The 8777-nt window shown below is 42.2% G+C and overlaps 1 long non-coding RNA gene across 1 annotated transcript; it reads left to right on the top strand.

The window, feature by feature from the left end:
• The first annotated feature begins 371 nt into the window (after positions 1 to 371).
• LOC125315121 lies at positions 372 to 7099 on the top strand. The gene is made up of 3 exons (XR_007198489.1): positions 372 to 513; positions 3862 to 3864; positions 7068 to 7099. It is a non-coding gene; the product is annotated as an uncharacterized LOC125315121 (long non-coding RNA).
• The last annotated feature ends 1678 nt before the right edge of the window (positions 7100 to 8777 follow it).

Here is an 8777-nt window from a genome sequence, read left to right as displayed (position 1 = left end):
CCATCGAGGAACCAGAGCCGGTCACCCCAAGCTCAGGCCAACGAAACTCTCAGCCCCGAAACTCCTCCTTGCTTGAGCCATTGTCGTGCCACCCGAGGCCGTTATTGCGGCACAACCCACGATCCGGACCGGTGAGCTGCCGTTACATACTGCCGTCAACCCGTTAGCCGCCAAGGAACCTTTTACTCGAGAGCTTGAGGTAGAGACCCCTCTTGGACCTAGGGACCCAAACCTACCCATGTCACCGTGAACCTCGTCATTATCGTGGTCATCGCCGACGCGCCCGAGTCATCGCTAAACGTCATTAATTGGTGAGTTAGCCCCTAACCTTTGGTTAGGACACTAATTGCGTTTAGGGATAGTTAATTAGTGTAATTTGGTATTATAAGGTGTTTAGGTAGATTAATTATGGTCGGTTTAGTTAGAAACTTGATTTAGGTTAGATGGCCACAATTAAATAAGTCAGACTAGATAGTTAGGTGGACTGTGGCTAGTTGGTGATTAGACTAAATTGTTTAACCGATCGTAGTTGTTTGATCACGAGCGAGAGATAGGCTAAAGTCGAGTGGACATTTGACTGTTTGATGGTTGGAATCATATCGGTTCAATTTTATGAAATCTGAATTATTAATCATAGTCGGATTAATTATAGGTGTTTAATCAATCGTTATTATCAATTGCTTGATCGGATGCATTGGTTGGTTGCTGATTGTTCCGGGTGAATTTATGAGTGTCATTCACCCGGTATCAAATGCAAAGTCTAATTGATAAACTACATATTTATATGACCACATGTGGAACCAAATTGCATGTTTTAGCATGAAACCGACCTTGGGCCGAGTCTTTGAGTACGACCGTATGAGTATTCGACTAATTGTAAAGATAAGAATTAACTTATTATCGGATGTACTTGCGTAGTCATATGATGAGTCTAAACCGTGCCATTCGCACGGGATCTTAACAAGTTCGTAGCATGCTAGTCTTACGGAATCACACGACTTATCGGATGTACGTCAATCCGTGATCGTACCCGTCGTACAGATCACACAGATGATGGGATATCGATCGTAGCTTGTAATGGACGGATGCTCCTTACAAGAATGATTATCTACCATGTCGTGCCAGTCACATCGGATACATGGTTTTTAGTTGCTAGAAGTAAGGGACGATGTCTGGTCCTACCAGGATATACCGCCAATCGTAGTGTTAGGCCACACCCGTCGTGTACGCCGACCATGTCGGTCCTATGGGTCATCTGTTAATAAATAGATTCCATGTGGTGTTTCATGCATGCAAGTTGATGTGATGCCATGCCAATTAGTTATCTAATGTGACTGTTGGGTCAAGTCGAACATTGCATTATGTATAGCTGAAGGCGTGGTAAGCTTACATGTAATTGAGAATATACTGCTAGGTTGTGCCTACTCTTGTAATAGCTAGAGCATAGTGTAGATCGCCCACTATTCATTTGTTATTAATTGTTACTATATGTTTAGGCCACCATGAGCGAATCAACGCCTTAATCGGGTTTAAGCGTTAACTCACTGAGATTTTATATTTCACTCGTTGTTGTTAACCCCTTTTGGGCCCCTTAGCTGTGGAGAATTGGATGTGGACGTAAATCTCAATGGAGTAGTTTGGGAAGTAATATGAACCCCTATCCAGTATTTTGAGGGTGGTAGGAAGTAGCCCCGAAGTAGGGCCTGTGTGTATAAATGTGCTTCTTATGATTAACGAATAGTTTTAAATGAAATAACCTTTTATTAATGTTGATTGTTGTGCATCCCGCTTTCCTATCCCCGCTTAGTATTGGTTGCTTGGGAGTTAATTATTTCCACATGTACTTATTAAGAAGATAAAATCTATGAGTCGATGACATGCTTAGGACGTCGTCCTTAATGACCTGAGGTATTTTGGTAGGAATATTACATACCAAGGATCGAGGCATGACATCCCCGCCCAAGGTGGTATCGGATCAAGGTCAGCCTGAACCATCTAGTTATAGCCTAGAGTGATAAGGAGCATTGGGATTTGGGATAGTTAATAGGATTAAAATTCCGTCCATGTATTTGCTACTTAAGTTTTAAGGCTGTATGCCCGAGTTTTCATTAGTTTTTCTTTGAGATGAGAAGGGGCCCGTAAGGTACTTACTGGGAGTGTAGTTTGTTAAACTAGTTGGGTTGAGTTTGGAACTACTATGAATGGTCTTTAGGATCTCTATGCGTTAAAGGACATAGGGTAGTGTTTGTTGTAGGATGTTCTAGGTGTAAGTTGACTATCAAGGGTCACAAGGAGAGGATAAATTCGAATGTGCTGGCAATGTTTAATTCCGATGTTATTACTAGTATGCATTGTCTTAGAGTTACGATGGATGTTGTCACGAGGTGATGTGGTTTAACCCGTTGGATGGGGTTAGTTTTGAGTTTGATGTTAATTGAGGAGGAATCTCGACCTTGTTAGTTATGTTGCTTGAGGTAACTAGTCTATTGGAGAGTAGTTGTCAAGGTTACTTGGTGTTTGTGGTTGATGAGTCGGATGAAGAACCTAGGATGGAGGACATCACCGTCGTGTGTGAATTTTCGGATGTCTTTCCTTATGAGTTTAGGAGTTGTCACCAGTAAAGGGAAATAGAGTTTGTAGTTGAGTTAGCCCTTGGAATGGAGCCGGTCTCCAAAGCGCCGGATAGGATATCGTTATCGGAGCTTAAGGAGCTCAAGGAGCGGATACGAGAGTTGTTGGATAAAGGATTTATCCACCCCAAAGTATCGCCATGGGGAGCACCCGTATTGTTCGTAAGGAAAAAGGATGAATCGTTGAGCTTGCACATCGATTACAGTTAGCTTAGTCAAGTGACGATCAAGAACAAGTACCCACTACCGAGGATAGATTATTTGTTTGACCAGCGGCAAGGAGTTTCGATATTTTTCAAGATAGACCCATGGATAGAATATCATCGGTTAAGGATTAAGGAGGATATACCGAAAATAGCATTTAGGATGTGTTGTGGATATTATGAGTTTACTGTGACGACATTTGGTCCGACAAATACCTCCGCTACTTTTTTGGATCTAATGCATATGGCGTTAAAGGAGTATCCGTATGGATTAGTGATAATGTTCATAGACGACATCTTGGTGCACTTGAGGAGTTGTGGGAATCATGAGCAACATTTGAGGATTATACTGTGGACCCTTAAGGAGTATAATGCTTGCCAAGTTTAGTAGATGCAAGTTTTAGCTAACTCGTGTAACTTTCTTAGGTTTGATGGACTATTACAGGCACTTTGTGGAAAGATTCTCTACAATAACTATTCTCTTAGCGCAATTATCTAGGAAGGACGATAAGTCGAAATGGAAAGGAATTATTGATAGGCGTGACTTGTGAGTATGGGTTTGCAATGAGACGACTAGTATTGGTGGACTATATAAGTTTGAATTTGTGTTGTATTCTAATGGTCTTAGTTATCGACTTTCATTAATGGTCTTGAGTGGTGATACGATTGAGATTTACAAGGAAGATAACAAGAACTAGGAAGTTTTAAGTGTAGGTTGGAGCTGGTGAATGTGCTTGAGGTTTAATGATTTACTTACGAACGAAAGGTCGGTTGGATTATATGAGTATAATTTTAGATTGACAACGACCAAGCTTGAGGATATAATATAGTGGTCGATAAGAAGATTGGATGACAAGTTCAGAAGGTGAGGATTTAAAATTAAATTTTTGAAGTTCGGTGGTTAACTGGTTTGGAATTGTGGTGATTAATGATTGTAGATTATAAGTCTAAATTTGTGCGGCATCTTGATGGTTTAAGTTATCGTTTTTTTTATTGATGACCCCGATTGATGAGAAAAGGGTCGCAAGAAAGTGCTTGACGAACATTCAGACTAAAGGCCAATATGATTGAATGCATATGAGTTTTATCTAGACAAAGATCAGACATGAAGTTATAGATCGATCTTAGGCAATTGATCTTTGAGATGCGATGGTCTTGTAGAGTTAGAAAGTTCAAACATATAAGGATTAATGTGAAAGCGAGTGGTGTGCGAAGAGTGTTAAAGACAATCATGCACTACACATGTTCATGACATTAAAGTAGATTCTCAAAGGTGAGAAATATATTTCGAAGTGCATCGCATTGTATCTTGAGCATCAGACGAAGGATTGTGAGTGGATTGAGATGCCACGGTTAAGTGATACTTACGTGCCTTGTGGTATTAGTGAATGTCGGTTTACGCCCTAATGTAGTCATAGAGAGAGTCCTATGCTAAGTGACTAGGATAGTCTTGGAATGAATTGAGATCAATACGAACTAGTTGGTTAGCGACCTAACAATGTGGTGGTAGGGTGTGTTTTGTATAAGGACTGTAACCAATGGAACCGCGGGCAAACTTGTGGAGCGAAGAGTTGTAGAAAACATGAAAAGTTTGTAATGGCATCATGAGTTGATGGCTTAATGAAAATGCTAGTTGAATCTACGAGTTCTAGAGGCTGGTGATGACCTAGAATAAGGTTAAGCTTATGAGATGTAGCAATTAAGGAAAACAAGTGATCGAGTGCACAAGTGGAAGAGTTGTAAGGCCACTTAGTTTAGTGAGATAATGACCACAAGCGTCTTGCTATTGATAAGGACGAAATCTTGGCAAAAACCTATCGCAGTAGCTTTAATATTAATTTAGATAGCACGAAGATGCATCAGAATTTGAGGCAAAATTACTAGTGGAATGGCGGGAAGGCTGGTATAGCCAAGCATGTGGTGAAGTGTTACGCGTACCAGCAAGTCAAGGTACGATCTTATAAGTCCGGTGGACTGCTGCAACCATTGGAGATTCTAGAGTGAACGTATGAGCATATCACAGTGGACTTTGTAATGGGAATTGCCAAGGAATTAAAAGGGAAACGATTCGATTTGGGTTGTAGTTGGCATATTGATGATGCCTGCTCATTTTATAGCAGTGCAATAGAATTTTACTTTCGAGAGATATGTTGAGTTGTATGTACTACAGATAGTACGTCTTCATGGAGTGCCAGTAACAATCACTTTATATCGTGATACCAAGTTCACTACCACGTTTTGGAAAGAGTCTACAGACTGCGTTGGAAACGAAATTGCAGTTTAGTATAGTCTACCATCCTCAAACGGATGTCCAATCCGAAAAGATAATTCAAACGCTAGGTGTTATGTTGTAGGATGTGTTTGTGTCTGCTATGGGAAATAGTAGCCACTTACGTCTGTTTGCTAGTTAAGAGATTATCAATCGATATGTATGGTTGGCTAATTTCTATGGTTAATTGTAGATATAGTATAGCGATCGATAGCTAGATTGGACAGCAAATTCAGATGGTGACAATTTAGGTTTTGAATTTTGGAGTTAGACGATTTAACCTGTCTAGCCGGATTATGGATACGGAATTGGGTTGGTAATTGAGGATCATAAGCTTGAGCCAGATTTGTGTATTGATGGTCGCCTTATGGTTTTAGTGCACCGAGATGGGATAAGGATTACTATGAAATGAGTAGTATATGACGAGCGATTAAGATGTTATGGGATGTCAGCATCTCTATCTTTTGAGGTTATGCGGTGGGGTAATTTCGAGAACAAAATTTCCTAAAGAGGGGAGAATTGTGACGCCCCGGAATTTTAACGTCTATAAGAAAAATTATCAGTTCCAGTTGGGGCAAAATGATATTGGATTACGAGAATTTAAGGGACAACAATTGGATATCCCTCGGACATCGGTCGGTTTAGATCGAGCTTCGGTAGTTTAATCGTCTCGTAGTAGTATCGTGATCCTTCACGCCCAAGCCTAGTCTTGACGGAACCATAGTGTGAAAATCTCAATTTTGCCCTCAGCTGATTGAGCCAAATGACTAAATAGTACCTAATTACCAAATTACCAAACCGTTCTCAGATATTATCCACTATAAAACAAAACCATTAATGGGGATTTAACCCGCAGGCCCTACTTCTATTAATGCTCATCACCTCACCATCAATTCTCTTTCTCTTTCTCTTCTCTCTCCTCTCTCTTTTCCGCCCAAACCTACAACCTCATCCTCCTCTTCCTCCTCTTCTTCTTTGTTTCTTTTGGCCAGCCCTTTTTCCCTTCACCCGAACACCACTCGCACCCCCTAATTCACGGCGCGCCACCTGCGACCCGCGACCCACCGCCAACCCGAGCCACTCCGTGAGCCGAAACCAGCTTGTAAACCACCTTCCGCCATTGTCATTGCTATGTCGTCGAGCCCTCACCGATGCTTCCATCCTCTTGCTTCGTTGTCTCCGGCTACCATCGTAACCACCGACCAAACTATTGCTGCTGCCCTCTTATACCGTCGCCGTCAAGCTTAGCCAACCAAACCCAAGAACGAACTCCACGATCCAAGCTCGTGAGCTCCACCCAACGCGACCGCGTCACCTCCTCCTTTGCTCTCTCTTGACCAGCCTCCATCTATCTTCGTCTTCGTAAATACCATGTTGTCGCTCGACCCAGCCACTCGATGTGACCCCATCGGCTATTAAGGAATCCAAGCCGGTCGCCTTGGCCTCGGACCTGCGAAACCCTCAGCCCCGAAACTCCTCCGGTGAGCCATTATCGAGCCATCCGAGGCTGTCGTTGCCACCGAAGCCCACGATCCGAATCCACGAGCTGCCGCTACTTTCCACCGTCAAACCATCTACCGCCACCTACCACCGTCAACTCATCTGCCGCTAAGGACCCATTTACTCAAGAGCCGGAGATCGAGACCCCTCTTGGACATAAGGACCCGAACCTACCCATGGCTCCGTGAACCTCACAATTATTGTGGTTGTCACCGACACGCTCAAGTTGTCGCCAAAGGTCGTTAATTGGTGAGTTAGCCCCTAACCCATGGTTAGGATACTAATTACATTTAGGGATAGTTAATTAGTGTAATTAGTATTAAACGGTGTTTAGGTAGATTAATTGTGGTCGGTTTAGTTAGAAACTCGATTTAGGTTAAATGGCCACAATTAAATAAGTCAGACTGGATAGTTAGTGGACTGTGGCTAGTCGATTATTAGACTGAATTGTTTGACCGATCACAGTTGTTTGATTTCGAGCGAGCGAAAGGCTAGAGCCAAGTGGACGTTTGACTGTTTGATGGTTGGAATCATATCGGTTCGATTTTATGAAATCTGAATTATTAATCACCGTCGGATTAATTAAAGGTGTTTAATCAATCCTTATGGTCGATTGCTTGATTAGATGCATTGGTTGGTTATTGAGTGTTATTGGTGAATTTGTTAGTGTCGGTCACCCGATATTAGATGCAAAGTCTGGTTAATAAACCGAGATTCATATGACCACGTATGGAACCAAATTACATGTTTTAGCATGAAACTAGACTTGGGCCGAGTCTTTGAGTACGATTGTATGAGCATTAGACTAATTATAAAGACAAGAATTGACTGATTGTCAGATGTGCTTGTGTGGTCATATGATGCGTTTAAACCAGGCCGGTGGTAAGGGATCCCGACAAGTTCGTACCGTGTTAGTCATACGTAGCCACAGGACTTGTCATATACACGCCAATCCATGCTCGTGCCGGTCGTACGAATCACACGGAATGTCGGATGCCGGTCGCGACTTGTAACAAACCAACACTCCTTACAGGAATGCCTATCTACCATCTATGCCGGTCATACCGAATACATGGCTTTCGGTCTCCATCGCCAAAAGTAAGGGACGATGCCTGCTCCTGCTAGTAGACATTGCCGGTCATAGTGTTAGGCCATACCGGTCGTGTGCAAGATAGCAGTATATGGTTCAATATGGCACACTTGCACCTCCTCAGATTTCAATACAATTACTTTGTGTTCCGGATGAACAACTTCCTCCACCCCCACCATCAAAGAAGCCAATTACTTCTCCTTTTTACAAGCTAATTCAGAAATGGGTCATGAAAAACCCATCTGGTTAGATTGATCTTCCAAAGCCTTATACATGTGCCCCTAAAACAGATACACCCCTTATTCTACCAAGCTTCTACATGTTTCAACCTGAAGATTTTCCTCCCTTCAGCTAGTAAGAAATGAATCCAGTTCTTAAAACCTACAATTTACTCCATTGGAGAAATTCTTAGACCCTCAAAGAAAATACTACAATGCTCCTAAAATCCCAGCTCCTCATGATGTTGATGCACATGGTAGAAGAAAAGGCCCAACTCCAACAGAAAATGTTTTAAATCGGCAAACCGAAAATGCTTTAGCTCAAAATGTTGCACTTGACAAAGTTTCCACCCGAGTTAAACGGGTAGATCGGGGCACCACGTTGATCAAGAAGATGCTTGAAGATTCAAAAGAGACTTTATCTCGGTTGAAACCCATCGATTCTTCACCGTTACATAGAGGACCGGACTCTTGAAATCGAGAAGCTAAAGCGGCAAATTCAGCTTCTTGAAGAGCATAAGGCACACCTTGAATGGCATCCATATCAACTTGGTTTCTCTCCACGAAGTCCAATTTCCCAAAGTTCTTTCCATCTCGAATTATTCTAGAATCTCCAGCCACTTCGGCTTTTTCAAGATCACCTTCCTCTTTTGTAGTCACTCTTGCATCTACACCACCCTCTCCTAAGACCAATGTTTTGGCTCTTAGAGCAAAATTGCAAGAAATTGAAAAGGAAAAACAAAAGAGAAAATCTCCTCCTCCTCCAACTCCTTCAGCACCTCCAAAACTTGAAGAATCACCTCCCGATTCTCCCAAGCCACAAACCCATTCTTATATGGTGTCTAATCCTCTGGAAAGTTTATTGAG

The sequence above is a fragment of the Rhodamnia argentea genome, chromosome 5, assembly GCF_020921035.1.
Source record: "Rhodamnia argentea isolate NSW1041297 chromosome 5, ASM2092103v1, whole genome shotgun sequence".
NCBI lineage: Eukaryota > Viridiplantae > Streptophyta > Magnoliopsida > Myrtales > Myrtaceae > Rhodamnia > Rhodamnia argentea.
This window is presented reverse-complemented; position numbering and strand designations above follow the sequence as displayed.